The sequence below is a fragment of the Arachis duranensis genome, chromosome 9 (assembly GCF_000817695.3).
Source record: "Arachis duranensis cultivar V14167 chromosome 9, aradu.V14167.gnm2.J7QH, whole genome shotgun sequence".
Classification (NCBI taxonomy): Eukaryota; Viridiplantae; Streptophyta; class Magnoliopsida; order Fabales; family Fabaceae; genus Arachis; species Arachis duranensis.
The window spans coordinates 37,116,045-37,134,751 of record NC_029780.3 but is presented as its reverse complement, the minus strand read 5'-3'; the positions used below and the strand labels follow the sequence as shown (position 1 = coordinate 37,134,751).

The window sequence follows — 18,707 nt, the reverse complement described above, 5'->3', positions numbered from 1 at the left end:
TGGTGGGTTGTCTCCCACCTAGCACTTTTGGTTAAAGTCCTTAAGTTGGACGTTGGTTGAGCTTCCTGTTATGGCGGCTTGTGTTTGAATTTATCCAAAAATCTCCACCAATGCTTGGAATGCTAATAGCCTCCGGGGTCCCAAACTAGGTATGTGAAGCTTCTGAGCAGCTTCAAACAGATTTTCAGGCTCCCGGGGTGATCAATATCAGAATATTTTCCAGGATCCCAAACTTTGGTTCCAAATCCGCTTTCGTTTTGATCTATACTTTTCCATTTGGGCGGTTTGGAAATTAGATTTTCACCACGGTGGCCAAACGTTCTCCGTGATCCACTCAATTGAGCATGATACCAATCCTTGCACTTCGAGTTGAAGCGTGGAACCTTATTGAACCTTGTGCACCGGCTCTGAGTATGAGCCATTTCCCTTTTACTCTTGAAGCCGCAGAGAGCTCTAAGCTGGCCATCTGTTTCAAGCAAACCATATTCAAGTGGAATATTGAAGATAAAAGACAAGGATCTTACCCACTTGTAGTTTGTGGTGGGCGGTAACGGCCTTGGGATAGGTGTTTCCAGTGGTTCTGTAAGTTCTACTCTTATAATCTTCTGTGAATTCTTCCACTTCAACCATCTCTTGATCACAGTCTTCAATTTCTCCCTCATCATCGCTCAACTCATATATTGGAGGTTGAGAAAGATCTACCTTAGCATCATCTTCATATTCACTCGGGGAAGATTCTTCTGTCTCAAAGAAATCACTTGTGGATGCAAGTTCGCCGCTAAGAAAATAGGACTCGTGATCATCATCATCAAAGAAACCTGTGTCCTGGGTTATTCTGTTCAGTTCTTCATAAGATATTTGCAGTGGAGGCGGTGCAAAATCCTCCTCAGCGTCAATTGTAACATCCTTGACGGAGTTCTCCACAACAACCGACTCTTCTTCTTCTGCAGTGACAGCTTCTCTACTTGTTCTGGTATGAGGTTATGCTCTATGCTGTTCACTGGAGTTTCTTGTGTCTTCTTCACAACACGTTCTTCATTAGATTCTCCACATAAGGCCATGGGGGTCTGTTGAGGGGTTGAACGTCCGGAAGATAATTGCTTTAGCTTCTCCACCATTGCTTGCTCCAGTTGATGAAGGAGTACGGTACATTGTTTCATTGATTCTTTGAGGCTAACCGGTGATTCTGACTTTGATGGACATGGGTTATGTGTATGGGAGAGTGGTGGTTCTTGGGAGTAATTGGATTGGTATTGGGGTGGATAAGGATCGTATGGTGGCGAATGGCGAAAAGAAGCTTGTGAGTGTGGTGGTTCGAGGTCATGTTGAGAGGATGGTCTATAGGCACGGGGTGGGGCTTGTTGGTAGTTACAAGGTTGTCCACCATATCTTTCAGCTGGGTATGCATTGTAGAATGGTCGTTGTCCATGATATCTTGGAGGGTGTTGTTGCCTAAAGGGTTGATTAGATCCTCGAAATAAGGGGGAAAAAGAGAAAACAAATAAACAAGTAAAGAAAAATATTTTATTTATTTTTTTTAGGAAAATATTTACAATAACCAATAATAAGGCACACGTTTGCAATTCCCCAGCAACGGCGCCATTTTGACGTTAAGATTTTTTCCAGTAAAGAATTTCATAAAAATAGTCGCGTTGTAGATATAGTCTCTAAACCGACAGAAATCCCTTCGTACAAACGTTTTGGTTGTCACAAGTAACAAACCCCTTTAAAATTGATAACCGAGTATTTAAACCTCGGGTCGTCTTCTCAAGGAATTGCAGGGAAGTATATTCTTATTATTGGTTATGAGTTTGTAAATTGGGATTTTGGAAGTTGGGCAATGGGCACAGGTATATTTTCAAAGCAATAAAAATAAATAAATAATTGTAAAATAAGCTCTTGGCAAGGTATAAAGACTGGAAATCTTATCCTAGTTATCCTTATCAATTATGAAGAGAATTGAATTCTTCTCCCACTTTGTCAACCTCTAACTATGAAGGTAAGTTAAGTGGATGAATTAATTCGAATCCTCAAGTCCTAGTCTTTCCTTGGGAAAGGCTAGAGTTATTGGAATGTGAATTATTGAAATGAAGAAATCTAATTTTCAATCAATAATGAGTTTGATAACTCTAGAGTCACCAATTATTTAACCAAAACCAAAAGGAAAGAAAATTGTATCTACTGGAATAAGAATGTCTTCAGATTGAGAACAACTATAACATAAAAAAAGGAAGCAATATTAAACTAAAATATCTTAAATAACAGTAATTTAAAAGAGTAATCTGTAACATGGAACAGTTCATAAATTAAATTGGGATGAATAAAAATAAAGAACCTGGGATTGAGAGTCACTCCTAAAACTAAGAGAAGTCCTAAATCCTAATCCTAAGAGAGAGAGAGGAGAGAACCTCTCTCAAAACTAAATCTAAATCATGGAAAGTAACAGAAAATTCGGAGTCTCCTTCGATGGATGCATTCCTCCACTTTATAACCTCTGGTCTCTGACTTCTGGACTTGGATTTGGGCCAAAAAGGCTTCAGAATCCGCTATGAGCATTTCTGCAATTTCTGGTGCGTGGCCTGCCACGCGGACGCGTCATTTGGAGTTCTCCTAGTCACGCGGTCGCGTCTTTCACGCGTCCGCGTCGTATGCGATTTGCTCAAGTCGCGCGGTTGCGTCAGTCATGCGGCCGCGTCGATGCCTCTTCGGTCTTGGCACGCGATCGCGTCGTCCATGCGATCGCGTGGATGCCAGTTTCTTCAAAACTCCGTTTGGTGCTTTCCTTCCATTTTTGTATGTTTCCTTTTCCATCCTTTAAGTCATTCCTGCCTTAGAAGATCTAAAACTACTCAACACACTAATCACAGCATCGAATGGAATTAAAGGTGATTAAAATAATTAATTTAAAAGCATAGGAAACATGTTTTTCACATACATCACATAATAAGGAAGGAGAAGTAAAACCATACAATTAATATGAATAAGTGGGTGAAGGATTGAATAAATCACTCAGATTAAGCATAAAATATATCATAAAATATGTGTTTATCAATAGTCCAAAAACAGATTTGGGATTTGTTTTCTACGTCGCGTGAACAGAAAAGGAGCAGAGACAAGAAACAAACCTCTGCGCTAGAATCGTTGCCGACGTTCCCCTCTACCCATCAGTACCGGCTGCGTTGTGCTTCCCCTTGCCAGTGGGTCTATCGCCAATTTGCGCTTTCCTTCCTCTGGTTCTGTTATTAGGTCTGCTCAGCTTCTTGATTCAAATTATTGGTATGTAAAAAATTCTTCTTTCAATTTTGTTGTGTTTTCTTTTTGGCTTCAAAATAATCGAATTGGTTCCTATTAATCTTTTTCTTCTTGGTTCGATTTCGATTTTAGTTAATGTGTTTGGTTTGTCTAAAAAATCCCCTTTTCAATTTGGGGAAAGTTTCTTTTTTCATTTCAGATTTCAATTTGGTTCACATCATGCTTTTTCTTCTTAGTTTGGTTTTAATTTTTGGGGTTTGTTTTTGTTCTTGCTAAGAACACATGACAAAAGGGGGTGAAGCAAAGAAAAGCCTGCAAGACGCACCGGTACCGCCACCACCATTCTGGGTCTTTCCTATCTGGTATGTGTATATTATTTGTTGCTGCCGTCTTTACTTATTTCAATTTTGGAATGAATCAGCTTTCTCCAATTTGAATTCATATTAAAGATGTTATGCATTATTGATTAATTTGTAGAAATATTATTACTATATGTTAATAATAATTTAGATTTATATGTATGTATCTTAACATATTTTGGTTTGGTGTTTTGTATTTTTAAGGGAGTCATTTAGTGGATGTTCAGCAGTTTAGGGGAGGAAATGATATGTGTATCTACTGCCTATGTATGAATTTATACTCTCTTTTTGTGATTGAAATTTTGCTCTTCTATACAATCTTGTATTCTGTTTTTATTGTTTTAGTTGTGTGCTAGATATGGGGCTTGTATGTGGTTAATAAATAATAATTGATCTTGCAAATGTTTATGCTTCCCTGCCAAATGCTAAAAACCTTAGTTGGTTTATGAGAGGTCCTACAGAAAGTTTCTTTTCCATATAATTTAACATACTATGGAGTGCTATTTTGGTTCCTGTGCTGTATCTAGATTATTGCAATGGATTTTCTATGTCTTTTTTTGTAGATGTTTAAATCTTCATTTCAATATGCTAAATCACTGATAACAAATTTCTAGTATCCAAGTTTTAATCATATTATGCAAGTAAAATACAATGATAATAGAGCTAAAGATGCCGAAGTACCTGACTATTTCCATTTTTGCTAAAGGGTGATCAAGTTTAAGAATACAACATGCATGTATTTTTCGGAATGTTTAACTCTTAGCACAGCGCTTATTTTTTCTTACTATCTTTGCTAGATAGTGTTTGTTTTCTTTTAATCAAGTCATCTGTGTAAGTAGACTTCTTTATTGAATATGGTGAAAAGAGCAGATACAGAATAGAGGAAGTAATTGGTAAAGGAAGCTATGGTGTTGCTTATTCTGCATATGATTCTCGCATAGGAGAAAAGGTTGCAATTAAGAAAATCAAGGATGAGCCAGTTATTAATAAAAATATCTTTTATTAATAAACAAGAATGTTTATATCTTATTTATGTTATATGAATAAAATTTATAACATAAAATAACTTATTACTAATTACTTTATTACCTCTGGTATATTATGAACACTTAATAATTCTACACTTAAACTAACTTTATCTTATAGGAGACTCATAATTAATACTGTCTTATCTCTTCCATCTGCATCGGAATTATTACTTCAGGGAAGGGACCTTATTTCAAAAATCACCGAGGAGAGAAATTCTATTATTGATCAAAATAAAAGATCTCAGCAAGAATTAGTACAAAATTTATTTAGAAGTTCAAAAATTATTTATCCATATTCTTATACAGTATTGGATTCATATTTTAATGGTTTTCTTGTTTAGACAATTTCTTTGAATCTCTCTCTTTTTATTGCTATTGTAGCAAATAATTATTCTGAAAACTCAATTTTTGGAAATCATGAAATAATAAAGCAGCACATCAACCAAGAGATAGTTTCATAATAACTACTCATTGTTGTATTTTTAGAAGTAAAACATATCATTGATTGGGATGCTTAGTCATTAGTGGGTTTTAGATTTTGTGTACGTAGATGTCATTGACTAATGTTATTTTTCCTTAACCTTGTGTAATTGGAAATAACCCATTAATTATTCCTAGCTTTTATTCTAGACTGATCTTATTTTATGGTAATTTTTTTAGCTTGTCATTTATTATTAGAGACACCAAGTCATTATTACAAGTCTGTTTCAATTTTGTATATAATAAATTTAAAAATAAAATTGCTTCCCAAGTATTTTATTAGTTTCTAACCTTTACTCCTGTATTCCCTTTATGGTAATTTTTTTAGCTTGTCATTTATTATTAGAGACACCAAGTCATTATTACAAGTCTGTTTCAATTTTGTATATAATAAATTTAAAAATAAAATTGCTTCCCAAGTATTTTATTGGTCTCTAACCTTTACTCCTGTATTCCCTTTTTTTTAAGGATGTTTTTCTTTTTGTTTTTCATTTTTTGACCTTGTAGCCAACAATTTTTTCATTCAGTAATTTTTTTTGAAAGCACAGAATTTTACAATGAATAAGCATCCTACCTAATATCTTTTGTATGCTACATATTAGGCTGATTGAAAGTAACTTTGTTTTTGTTTCCTTTTTAATGTATCCTCTTGCTCTTTATATAGTTTTTCTTACAAAAAATTATCCAATTTAAATCTTTTAATTGGGTCCCCTTCCATTGTTGTGATAAACTGTAACTGGCTCTTTTAACACATAAAGCCAATTTTTGGTTAAGTTTTTTTAGTTGTATGACTTTATTAGTTTTTTATTCATTTCTTTCTATGATTTCATTAAAGTAGATATAGATAAGAGTTGGATCTCAAAACCACGAGGTAGTTTAGAATATAAGGTCGGCTTAAATAGATTTCTGGACTTTGCATTTGCTAATGCAGCCTCCGATGGTACACTATTTAACTAATAAAGGTATAAATTGTATTGTCACAGTCAAAACTATAAGGGAGGAGAGTTGGTAGAGGAGAAATATCGATTTTATAGCACAAACAACCTGATGGCACCTATATACATGAAGAAGCTCAAAGGATTGGTGTAAGTATTTACTTTTGATTCTTTATGTTGTAACATGTTGGATTGGTGTATAAAAATGTGTTGAGTATGATTTATGCCTAGTGTGATTATGTATGCTTATTTACGTTTGCAGGATAAAATATCTGAGATTTAGCAGCGTGATGAATCCACAAGAATATTGTCTGAAAATAATTCCCTTTCCCAATAGCAGTAGAGAAGATGAGGCAGGAAATAGAGAGTGTGCTAACTTATCTGATTCAATGGCAAGGTGGAGAGCTGCCACCAAACATCGCTGCATTGATGAATTCTTTGGATGAACATAGCGGAAAATAGGAATTAGGAGTCGTGTGACCTTTTATTTGAAGTATATGTTTAGTTGACTATGTATCTTTATTATCTAGTAAAATACTTTTTTTGTGACTAGTGAAATACTTTATTGGTATTAATGTAAATATGTCAGTTTCTTTCGCAGTTAAATATATATGAATTCTCGACCTCAATTTAGATTTTTAGAGAAAACTAATAAGAATTTTAAAATAAAAAATCTAAAAAACATATCCCCAGGTTAATAAAAGAAAATAAAATAAAATATTATATTTAAAAAAAACTAATCCTAGAAACAACGGCGGTTTAAAACCGACGAAAATAAATTTCATATAAAACGCTGCAAGTCTGCAACAAACTGCAGCGGTTAAGGAGAGCCGCAAATATATGGGAAAAATCACTCTTGGTAATATTGCGGCAGTTTTAATCTAACCGACGCAAAGTAACTGATTTATTGTCCACAACATCAACCTTACATTGTCATTAATTAAGCCAATACAATAGTCAAATCAAACACCAATTCATAACCAATAAATATTTTACTGGCGCTATTATTAATATTAATTATTCGAGACAATTCTAAAAGTTGAAAATTAAATAGGTTTTCTTAGTTACCCAAGATTCGGTCCTAGTTCTTCAATTAAGTTTGATGGAACTTGACCTGTCAAGTTTTTTATTTTGTAAAAATCTGCAACAGCCAAAGAAAGTCCAATAAAGAACTTAAAACAAAAAATATGCACCGTCACCATTAACATTTAGTCATAAGTTCACAAACCATATATGAACTAAAACTAAGCAAACACCAAAAGCACCCAAACCATAAAAATTTTACAGATCTATTCATCAAATCTAAAATCCACAACATTAGCCAAATGCAACCATATACGAAATCAATCAACTAGCCATATCAAACACTAATTGACATTCAACCATCATTAATTAAGAAACATAACTTAAACCAGAAACATAACTTAAATCAATAATTAACTCAGAAAATGAATAAGTTTAGATTAACTCTGATAATTAACAATAATTAACTAATTAACTCAGAAAGTAATTAACTTAGATAATAATAAACTTAGAAAATTAATATCAATAAACAATAAGTCAATAATTAACTCAGAAAATAAACAAGTTAATATTAACTCAGACAATTTACAACAATCAACTAATTAAGAAAAGAAATTAGAACAATGCAAATGGAGATCTTACACTTGCAGAATAATAAACAGAATTCAAAATAATAAACAAAACTCAGAATAGTAAATACAGAATCATCAAAATGAAATTTAAAATCAAAATCATAAACAAAATTTTAAACATAGAATAATCAAAATAGAATTTAGAAAAATTCTAAATCAAAATAGAATTAAAAACCCCAAAATTTAAACTAATACATGAACTAAATCTGAAAAACAGTTAAATCTCTAATGCAAATGTCCTAATTACAAATTGTCTAATACATAACAAATTAAAATTGGATAAATTATGGTTTAGGGTTTTTTTAAAGAAATTAAAAAATAGTAGAAATAAGCAGGAGGACAACATACAGAGAGGGAGGAAGGAGACAGCTTCGATGACACAAGGAGTAGTGGCAACAATGATAGCAGCAGTGGTGGGGCGGCGACATCAGTGGTGGAGCAACAAAAATAGCGGCGATAGAGTGACCAACACAATGTAAGGAGCCCACGCAGTCTTTAAACACTGTTGGTGGTGGCTGACTGTGGTGTAGGGGTTATCGGAGGTAGTTTGTGTGTGTGTGTGTGTGTATGTGTATGTGTGTGTGTGTGTGTGAGAGAAAGAGAGAGAGAGAGAGAGAGAGAGAGAGAGAGGAGAAAGTTAGAGAGATAGGGGGAGTAGTTTAGAAACGACGGAGAGAGGTGATGTGTGAGCATCTTATACCCTTTTCCCCTTCATTTTCTAGTTATTTTTATTATATTTTATTAAGTTTTATTATATTTTAGTGGGAAAATCCTCTTTGGATGCTACTTTGAGTTATTCTGGTATTTTTAAGATTTTAGATGAAATCCAGGCAAATTTAGCAGAGTTTTGTGCAAAAACAAAGAAAGGATAGTAGATGTTGTCAACCCTAACCTCCTTGCAATTCAATGAGCATAACTTAAGCTACAAAGGTCCATTTGATGTGATTTTAACGGCTTTAGAAATCAAACTTCGAAAGTTTTCCAACGATATATAATAGTCTATACTTTTTTCTCTAGAATCACTGCCAAATCTGGCACTAAACGCCAAGCCTAGCATTTAGCGCTCAAGAGGGATAGAACCAGCGCCAGAAACTTCCCCCTGCCAGTGCTGAACGCCCACCCGGCATTTTATGCCAGCAAGGGACCTCAGCATACGCAAATTTTGACCCCTTTGGGGTGTTTAATGCCTATTATTGGCGTTAAAGCCAGCAGCAGCCCGAATCACTCATCTTTGGGCCTCTCAAGTGGATTTAGCACTTCTTAGCCTATTTTATTTTCTTATTGTAATTTTTAATTACAAACAATATCTTTAGGTTTATTATTATTTTAATTCCATATCAAATTAGGCTAGTATTTAAAGGAAAATATCACTTAGGTTTAGGATCTTTTTCCTTCTGCACTTTTTCAGAAACCTATTTTTTCTGTAAGTTATGAACAACTAAACCTCTTGGTTACGGTTAGGAGCTTTGTTTATTTCTATGAATTAAGATTATTATTCTTCTATTTTAATATATGTTTGATTAAATTCTAAGGTGTTGTTTTCGTTCTTTATCTTATGAATTGGGTGGAATGGGAGTATGACCCTTTTCTACACGAGTTCTTATGATTTTCGAGAGAGTTATCTTGCTTGAGCTAGAGCTTGAAAACACTCCTCCTAGACAGCTAATCATACAACCTGATGGGGATAAGCAACATCTATTCAGCCCGAATTGGGGTGATTAGGGCCTTTGTGGTATAAACTAGTTTTCTAAACTTCACCCTCCAATCTGAATTGAGTAACCACGAGAGTGGCATTTGATGAGAATTACAGGAGATTAAATCACACAGGGATTAGGGTTTAATCACTTACAGTTTATCATAGAATTAATCATTCATTGCTAAAATAGTTAGTAAGAAGTTTTAATCCGGAAAGATAAATATCTCTGAGACCTTAACTGATTTCTCATGATTGTTTTCCACTAAACCTTTACTTGCTTTTCTTTACTTGCATGTTTATTATTTTTATGCGTTTACAACAACAAAAACTCTCTTTCTATTTGTCTGACTAAGTCCAACAAGATAACTATTGCTTGCTTAGTCTGACAATCCTTGTGGGATCGACCTTCACTCACCTGAGGTATTACTTGGACGACCCAGTGCACTTGCCGGTTCAATTGTGGATATTCCAAAAATTTGCACAATGTTTTTGGCGTCGTTGCCGGGAATTGTTCGTGATTGACAACTACCAATTGTCTTGTTGCTTAGATTATGTATTTTTCTTAGTTTTGTTTAATTACTTTTTCTTTTAATTTTTGAACTTTTTTTCACTTATTTATTTTTCTTCATATTCAAATTTTTGCTTTATTTATTTCCTCTTAGGTTCTGATTTTAAGTTTGGTGTCCCTTTAGTGTTTTATCTTTTCTGATTCACTATCTGAGATACGAGCTTCCCTGGGTGAAAGAAGTGGCAAGCCACCACATTCTCCAAGTGGAGACTCGATACTCCGCTGATACTATGTCGTAAGTGTGGCCAGACACTGTGAAAGTTTTGGATGAGCTCGCCCTGTGAATATACACCAGTGAGGGTGTTGGATATGGATTATGATTATGATCATGACGATGATCGAGGATAACTCGAGTTGGGGATGCACGACAGAAGGACAGTCCAATGGTTAGCTACCAGGACTTATCGGGTTGGCTATATAACCGAAAAAAGATATCATCAGCTATTAGGACAGGCATATATCCTATGCATACTTTGTGAATTGTTTGAGATTGACTATTTGACTGTTTATTACTTGTTAATTGTCTAAATGCCTTATCTGTTCCTATTTGTGTATCACTTGTTTGATATAACTGTGTTTGCCATATTATACTCCTACTGGTGGTTGGGAGGTCTGAAAGAATTGGAAAGGGAAGTATTAGTTAGACTGAAGAATCCTTAGTCAGTTGCCATTTATAGTTTAGACTATTTATAAGTTTTGAATTATCTGTTGGAAGTTCTAAGATTGCCTTTGGCTTTCCGAGGACATTACATGTTAGATATGAGGGCACTGTTACCATACTGAGAACCTACGGTTCTCACCCATGTGGATTTTGTGGTTTTCAGATGCAGGACGTGAGAATTCTCACTAAGGCATTTTGGAGACTTTTGGATCAGCGAAGATCCTTTGTTCTCGGGACTCTATTTTGGTTTATATGTTTTGTTTAGATACTTTTATCTCCACTAAATAATACAAATTGTGATGACTCCTCTTAGAGGAAATTTTGGAGAATAGGTTTTCTGTATTTTTGTCCCTTTGGGTTTTCTTGGCTATTTTATTTACATGTATATATTGCTATGCTCGGACCGGTTATCTTCGCAACCGGAATTTGCATTTTGATATTCCTATTTTTGACACTCCTTTGTATATATATAATCTCGTTTTAGCTTATTCCTCTATTCGTTATGTTATCGATCGGAGTGTTATGCTTTCGAGTTACGATTTTGTTTTACCCCATTTTTCTTCAAAGGCTCCTAGTTATAATCATTTTGTTTTACCCCCTTTTATCTGAATTATGACTTAAGCATAAGACTCTGTATGGTAGAGTGTTACATTATGGTATCAGAGCAATTCGTTTCTATAGAGCCTGAGGGACGGACTGACTATGCTTCTGTGCATTTTCTGTATGTGTGTTATGTGCTATAAGTATATCTACTTGATATAACTGGCATAAACGTTTATGAACATGCATTTGGGACTTTGAAGTACTAAATTTCTGATATTGAGATTGATCAACTTAATATCAATTGTTTGGTGTGTATAGGAATCAGATGGCACTTCGTGGACGCGGTAGAGGCTGTGGGAGAGGTCGTACTAGTGTTCGTGCGCCAGGAGCTGACCCAAATAACCTGCTAGACTTTATGGTGGCGTTGGAGAACATGGCTGCTACTATGCAGGCCACTGCAGAGGCTCTTGGGTAACAAATGAACAACCATTGTAATGACGGAAGTGGAGCTCAGGGCCTAATAACACTGGCAAAATTTTTGAAGGTTAACCCACCTAAGTTCAAGGAAACTACTAGCCCGACTGAAGCCGATACCTGGTTTCAGGCTTTGGAGAGAGCACTGCAAGCGCAGGTGGTACCTGAAGGGCAGCGTATTGAGTTTGCTACCTATTTGCTCACTGGGGAAGCATCGCATTGGTGGCAAGGAGTTTGACATCTCCTATAGCAGGGTGATGACTATATCACCTAGGATGCCTTTCGGGAGGAGTTCTATAACAAGTACTTTCCAACTTCTGCCAAGACGGCCAAGGAACTTGAGTTGCTGCAGCTGAAGCAGGGTACTATGTCCGTATCTGAGTATACTGACAAGTTTGAGGAGCTGTTCAGGTTTTCCCGTATGTGTCAGGGAACTCCGGGAGACTATGAGGAATAAAAGTGCATTAAGTATGAAGGAGGACTCTGGAGTGATATCTTCAGCTCAGTGGGACCAATGGAGATTAGAACTTTCCTAGAGTTGCTAAACAAGAGTAGAGTTGCTGAAGAGTATGTGAAGAAGGCAGTTGTTGAGCGAAGCAGTCACAAGGGATCATTCCCACAGAACTGAGAGAAGATCTTTGCTCCTAGAGGTCCGCCTTTCACGAGGGGAGGCTCTTTCAGGAGGCCCAACAACAACAACTCCCAGGGAAAAGGTTTAGGAAGCAACTTCAGAACAAGCAAGCTTGTGCTAAGTGCGGAAATTACCATCCGGGAGCCCTGTGCAAGGCCGGGTGGGGCTTGTGCTATTCTTGTGGTAAGACGGGACATAAGGCCGCAAATTGTCCAGAGAAGCAGAAACAAGGTGCAGGGAAAACATAGCAGACTGGTCAGGTGTTCACCACCTCAGGGACCCGAGACACTTATCCGAGGTAACTGTGAAATGGCTGGTCAAACTATAAATGCTTTATTTGATTCGGGAGCAACACATTCATTCATTGCATTCGAAAAACTAGTGAGTTAGGCTTGAAGATTGTAGTTTTAGGTTATGACCTAACGGTGTATAATGCCACTCATGAAGCCATGATAACTAGGCTAGGATGCCCGCAAGTTACATTTAGGGTCAAGCAATATGACTTTGTCCATAATTTTATCTGCTTGGCGATGATCGGCCTTGATCTTATCTTAGGACTGGACTGGTTAGCTGAGAACCATGGCCTGCTCGATTGTTCTGCAAAATTGGTATACTTTATGCCGAAAGATACAGAAGGACCGGTTATGTTGAATAGTTATTACTTGAATTCGATAATGGTGAATTGTTCTGGAGCCGAATGTTTGGGTATCTTGTTGTTAACTGCGGGTGTTTCGGGTGATGATCAAAGATTAGAACAAATTCCGGTTGTGTGTGAGTTTCCAGAAGTGTTTCCCGATGATATTGATGAATTTCTACCTAACCGAGAAGTTGAGTTTGCTATTGAGTTGGTGCCTGGGGCTAGACCAATCTCGAGTCCTCTTTATAGGATGTCACCACTAGAAATGGTCAAGCTAAAGTCTCAGTTAGAAGATTTGTTGGGTAAGAACTTTATCCGACCAAGTGTTTCTCTGTGGGGCGCGCCTGTGTTATTGGTAAAGAAGAAAGACAGAAGTATGCAACTCTGTGTGGACTACAGGCAGTTGAACAAGGTTACAACAAAGGATAAGTACCCACTTCTGAGGATTGATGATCTCATGGATCAGTTACATGGAGTCAGGGTCTTCTCCAAGATCGATTTGCGATCCGGTTATCATCAGATAAGGGTGAGGGGTGAGGATATCCCTAAGACAGCTTTCAGTGCTCGTTATGGTCATTATGAGTACACTGTAATGCTTTTTGGGTTGACAAACGCTCCTGCATTGTTTATGGATTATATGAACAGAGTTTTCCGTCCATTTCTAGATAAATTCGTTGTTGTCTTCATTGATGACATACTGATTTTTTCCAAAACCGTAGAAGAGCATACGGAACACTTGAGGACGGTGTTGCAAATATTAAACGAAAAGAAACTCTTTGCGAAATTGTCCAAATGTGAATTCTGGAAAGAGGAGGTGAAGTTTTTGGGTCATGTGGTGAGTAAACAGGGGATAGCTGTAGACCCATCTAAGGTAGAGGCGGTAATGAATTGGGGGCGACCAACCTCAGTGACTGAGATAAGAAGTTTTCTGGGCTTAGCTGGCTATTACCGAAGATTCATCAAAGGCTTTTCACAGATAGCTTTGCCATTGATGAGGTTAACCCGCAAAGACGCACCTTTTGTTTAGACTCCTGAGTGTGAGGAGAGCTTTCAGGCGTTGAAGCAAAGGTTGACCACTGCACCTGTGTTGGTGTTACCTGAGCCAAATGAGTCATTCGAGGTGTACTGTGATGCCTCACTGAAGGGTCTAAGGTGCGTGCTGATGCAGTATCATAATGTGGTGGTATATGCCTTACGTCAGTTGAGACCTCATAAAGTTAATTATCCTACGCACGATTTGGAACTCACTGTCATTGTGTTTGCACTAAAGGTGTGGAGGCATTACCTCTATGGTGTTAAGTTCCAAGTTTTCTCTGATCACAAGAGCTTGAAGTATCTCTTTGATCAGAAAGAGCTTAATATGAGACAGAGGAGGTGGATGAAATTATTGAAGGACTACGACTTTGAGTTGAATTACCATCTGGGGAAGGAGAATGTAGTGGTAGATGTGTTAAGTCGGAAGTCATTATATACTACTTGGATGATGCTTCGAGAAGAGGAGTTGCTCAAAGAATTCGAGAGTTTGAAGATTAGTGTTCAAAAAGTGTCTAGGACTCTGTGTTTGAGTCGATTACAAATCTTAAGTGATCTTAAATCCGAACTCCTAAAGGCTCATGAAGATGATGACACGTTATGGAAGATGCTACCAGCCATTGAGCAAGGGAAACAATGGAGAGTGTCGGAGGATAAAGATGGGTTATGGAGATTCAAGAGTAGGATCATTGTGCTGGATGTTGGCACTTTGCGACAAGATATCTTAAAGAAGGCACACAAAAGCGGATTCTCTATTCACCCGGGGAGTACTAAGATGTACCATGATTTAAAGGCGATGTTTTGGTGGCCGGGTATGAAAAATGATATGGCAGAATATGTTTCATAGTGTTTAACCTGTCAGAAGGTAAATATCGAACACCAGAGACCTTCTGGGATGTTGCAACCTTTAGAGGTTCCACAATGGAAGTGGGAAAGCATTTCGATGGACTTTGTGTCTGGGTAGCCAAGGACTAGGGCTGGTTTTGACACTGTCTGGGTGATTGTGGGCCGACTAACGGAGTCAGCTCACTTTTTACCCATTCAGATGACTTACACCCTTGAGGAGCTAGCCCGGTTATACATAAAGGAGATTGTGAGACTTTATGGTGTACCTGCTACGATAATCTCTGATAGAGATCCTCATTTAACTTTGAGGTTTAGGGGTGCATTTCAGAAAGCTTTCGAAACACGATTAAGCTTGAGCACAGCTTACAATCCTCAAACAGATGGTCAATCCGAGAGGACGATCCAAACATTGGAAGATATGTTGAGGGCTTGCGTGCTGGATCAGCTAGTGAGCTGGGATCATTATATGGTGTTAGTGGAGTTTGCATACAATAATAGTTACCATGTGAGCATCAGAATGCCTCCGTATGAGGTTCTATATGGGAGGAAATGTCAATCTCCGCTATGTTCAAAGAATGGGTGAAAATGATTTGAAATGAACGAGTTATGTCCGTCGGAAGATTAGGGGTTGAATTTGTGAATTTTGTAGCTTTTAATTTAGAAAACTTTTTAGCAGAATGCCCTCTACGCATAGGCATGACTGATGCGTACGCGTCATTTTTCAAAAACACACCATCCATGCGTGCGCGTGGCCCACGTGTGCGCGTCAATGCGCTGCACAAAATGCCCAGCCATTCTCCCGATAGTTGAGCGAGAATTGTGCCAGTTTTGTGTGTAGGGTACAAGCGCACCCACACGTACACGTGGCTGATGCGTAGGCGTCGCTTGGCTATTTTTCCATCCATGCGTGTGCGTGGGCAACGCATACGTACGCGTCGATGAACTTTTTGGCCATCCACACGTGCATGTGGATGACGCGTACGCGTGACCCTATTTTCATCCCAACATTGATTTTTGAGTTTTAAAAGCCAAATTTCATACTTCTAAGCCTCTGATCTCACCCGTTGTGTATTAAATTATTATGAAATTCCTAGCAATGAGAAAAGAGCTAGGGCATGTGGTAACTTGTAAACGAAGAAAATGGAAAATTTATGATCAATGATGATCAAAGATGATTATATGAGATATGGAGGATGGCGGTGGAAGTGTTTTTTGAGCCATGAGCCGAAGGGCTATGTTTATTAATGAATTGGCTGGTTCTGGATTGAACTCTGAGCCGGATGGCTAAGTTATTGCCGAGGTACGGTGGAGCCATTAATGATTGTGGTCGAGTGTAAATGCATATATATGCTATTGACTGAAATGTGAATGTTGCACTTCCACTAACTGAGATACAAGTTTTCCTAGGTGAAAGCAGTAGCTAACCACCACATGCTCCAGGTGGAGACTCGATGCTCTGCTGACCCTGTGTCGTAAGTGTGGCCGGACATTGTGAAAGTTTCGGATGAGCTTGCCCCCGTGAATATACACCACTAAGGGTGTTGGATATGGATTATGATTATGATCATGATGATGATCGAGGATAACTCGAGTTGGGGATACACGACAGAGGGATACTCCAATGGTTAGCTACCAGGACTTGTTGGGTTGGCTATATAACCGATAGATGATATCATTAGCCGTTAGGACTGGCATACATCATATGCATACTATGTGAATTGTTTGAGATTGCTTATTTGACTGCATATTACTTGCTAATTGTCTAAATGCCTTATCTATTCCTGTTTGTATATCTCTTGTTTGATATAACCTATGTTTGCCATATTATACACCTGCTGGTGGTTGGAAGGTCTGAAGAAATTGGAAAGAAAAGTATTAGTTAGACTAAAGAATCCTTAGTCAGTTGCCATTTATGGTTTAGCCTGTTTATAAGTTTTGAATTATCTGTTGGAAGTTCTAAGATTGTCTTTGGCTTTCCCAGGACATTACATGTTGGATATGTGGGAACTGTTACCATACTGAGAACCTCCAGTTCTCACCCATGCGGATTTTGTGGTTTTCAGATGTAGAATGTGAGACTTCCCACTGAGGCATGCTGGAGACTTCTGGATTAGCGAAGATCCTTTGTTCTTGGGACTCTATTTTGGTTTATATGTTTTGTTTAGATACTTTTATCTCCACTAAATAATACAAACTGTGATGACTCTTCTTAGAGGAAATTTTGGAGAACAGGTTTTCTGTATTTATGTCCCTTTGGGTTTCCTTGGGGTTTCCTATTTTATTTACATGTATATATTACTATGCTCGGACCAGTTATCTTTGCAACCGAATTTTGAGTTTTGATATTCCTGTTTTTCACACTCTTTTGTATATATATAATCTCTTTTTAGCTTGTTCCTCTATTCATTATGTTATCGATCAGAGTGTTGCGCTTTCGAGTTACGATTTTGTTTTACCCCTTTTTCTTCAAAGGCTCCTATTTATAATCATTTTCACACTACTATACGTACTAAATTTTTATTTTAGAGGTCATAATACCTTGCCATCTTTGAATGACTTAAGCATAAGACTCTGTATAATAGGGTGTTACAACCAACAGATGCCTCAGCAAGGCTTCAATAATAATCAAGGTGGAAGGAACCAGAATAGGTTCAATAACAGACCAACATTCCCATCTTCTCAGGAACATATGGAAACTTCTAAGCAGAACTATTCTGACTTAGTCACTCTGGTTTTCAACCTCTCTAAGACAACTAATAATTTCATAACTGAAACAAGGTCCTCCATCAGAAATTTGGAGGTGCAAGAGAATTCTTGAGACTCCTCCTGACACTCTTCCTAGTAACACTGAGGTGAACCCAAGAAAAGAGTGCAACGCCATCACCACTGAGGTTGAGGCCGAATCTAAAGAGATTGCGATGGCATTGAATGCCAGTGAGGAAGGTCTTACAGGGCGTTCAACGCCCAAACTGGCTAAGAGCCTGGCGCTGAACGCCAGTGAAGAAGCCCTCACTGGGTGTTCAATGCCCATCCTGGCACCAGAGCTGGCACTGAATGCCAGTGGGGAAGCCCTCACTGGGCGTTCAACACCCAAACAGATAGGGAAGCTGGCGTTGAACTCCATCTAGGATACCCCTGTTGGGCGTTCTACACCCAAAATGGTAAGGAAACTGGCGTTTAACGCCAGTAAGGGTATACAGCATGGGCGTTCAATGCCCAACGAGCTATCAGAGCTGGCGTTGAACACCAGTAAAGGCACACCCACTGAGTATTTAAAACCTACTCAAGAAATCCCTATCCAAGAACTAAAGGAAGCCAAGGCTCATATATAGACCTTAGAGGTTCCTTTGTATGCACTTCTTAATTGCATAAGTTCTGATGAACACTCATCCTCTGATGAGAATGAAGACACAAGGGAAGAGCAAGTTGCTTGGTACCTAGGAGCTCTTATGAAGTTGAATGCCAAGCTATTTGGTACAAAGCCTTTGGAGGAAGAACCTCCACTGCTTTCCAAAGAACTCTATGCTTTGGTTCAGCAGAAGCTACCTCAGAAGGTTTTAGATCCTGGACGCTTCCTAAGGCTCTGTGTGACCTAGGGTTAAGCATAAACCTCATGCCACTCTCTGTAATAGAGAAGTTGGGAATCCTTGAGGTACAAGCTGCAAACATCTCACTAGAGATGACAGACAAGTCAATAAAAAAGCCATATGGCTTAGTAGAGGATGTCTTGGTAAAGGTTGAAGAGCACTACATCCCTGCAAACTTCATAGTCTTGGACATAGGAGAGGATAAGGTTGACTCTATCATCCTCAGAATACCTTTCCTAGCTACTTGGTGCATGAAATTGTGATCATCAATGGCGCCATCAACATGGTACGCACAATTGCAATCTCAACTCTTTATCACAACT

The 18,707-nt window shown here is 37.8% G+C and overlaps 1 long non-coding RNA gene across 1 annotated transcript; it reads left to right on the top strand.

Annotated features, from left to right (window-relative positions):
• The first annotated feature begins 3,545 nt into the window (after positions 1-3,545).
• Positions 3,546-6,672, top strand: LOC110275591 (uncharacterized). Its single transcript, XR_008002845.1, has 3 exons — positions 3,546-3,614; positions 6,103-6,204; positions 6,317-6,672. It is a non-coding gene; the product is annotated as an uncharacterized LOC110275591 (long non-coding RNA).
• Positions 6,673-18,707: the final 12,035 nt, after the last annotated feature.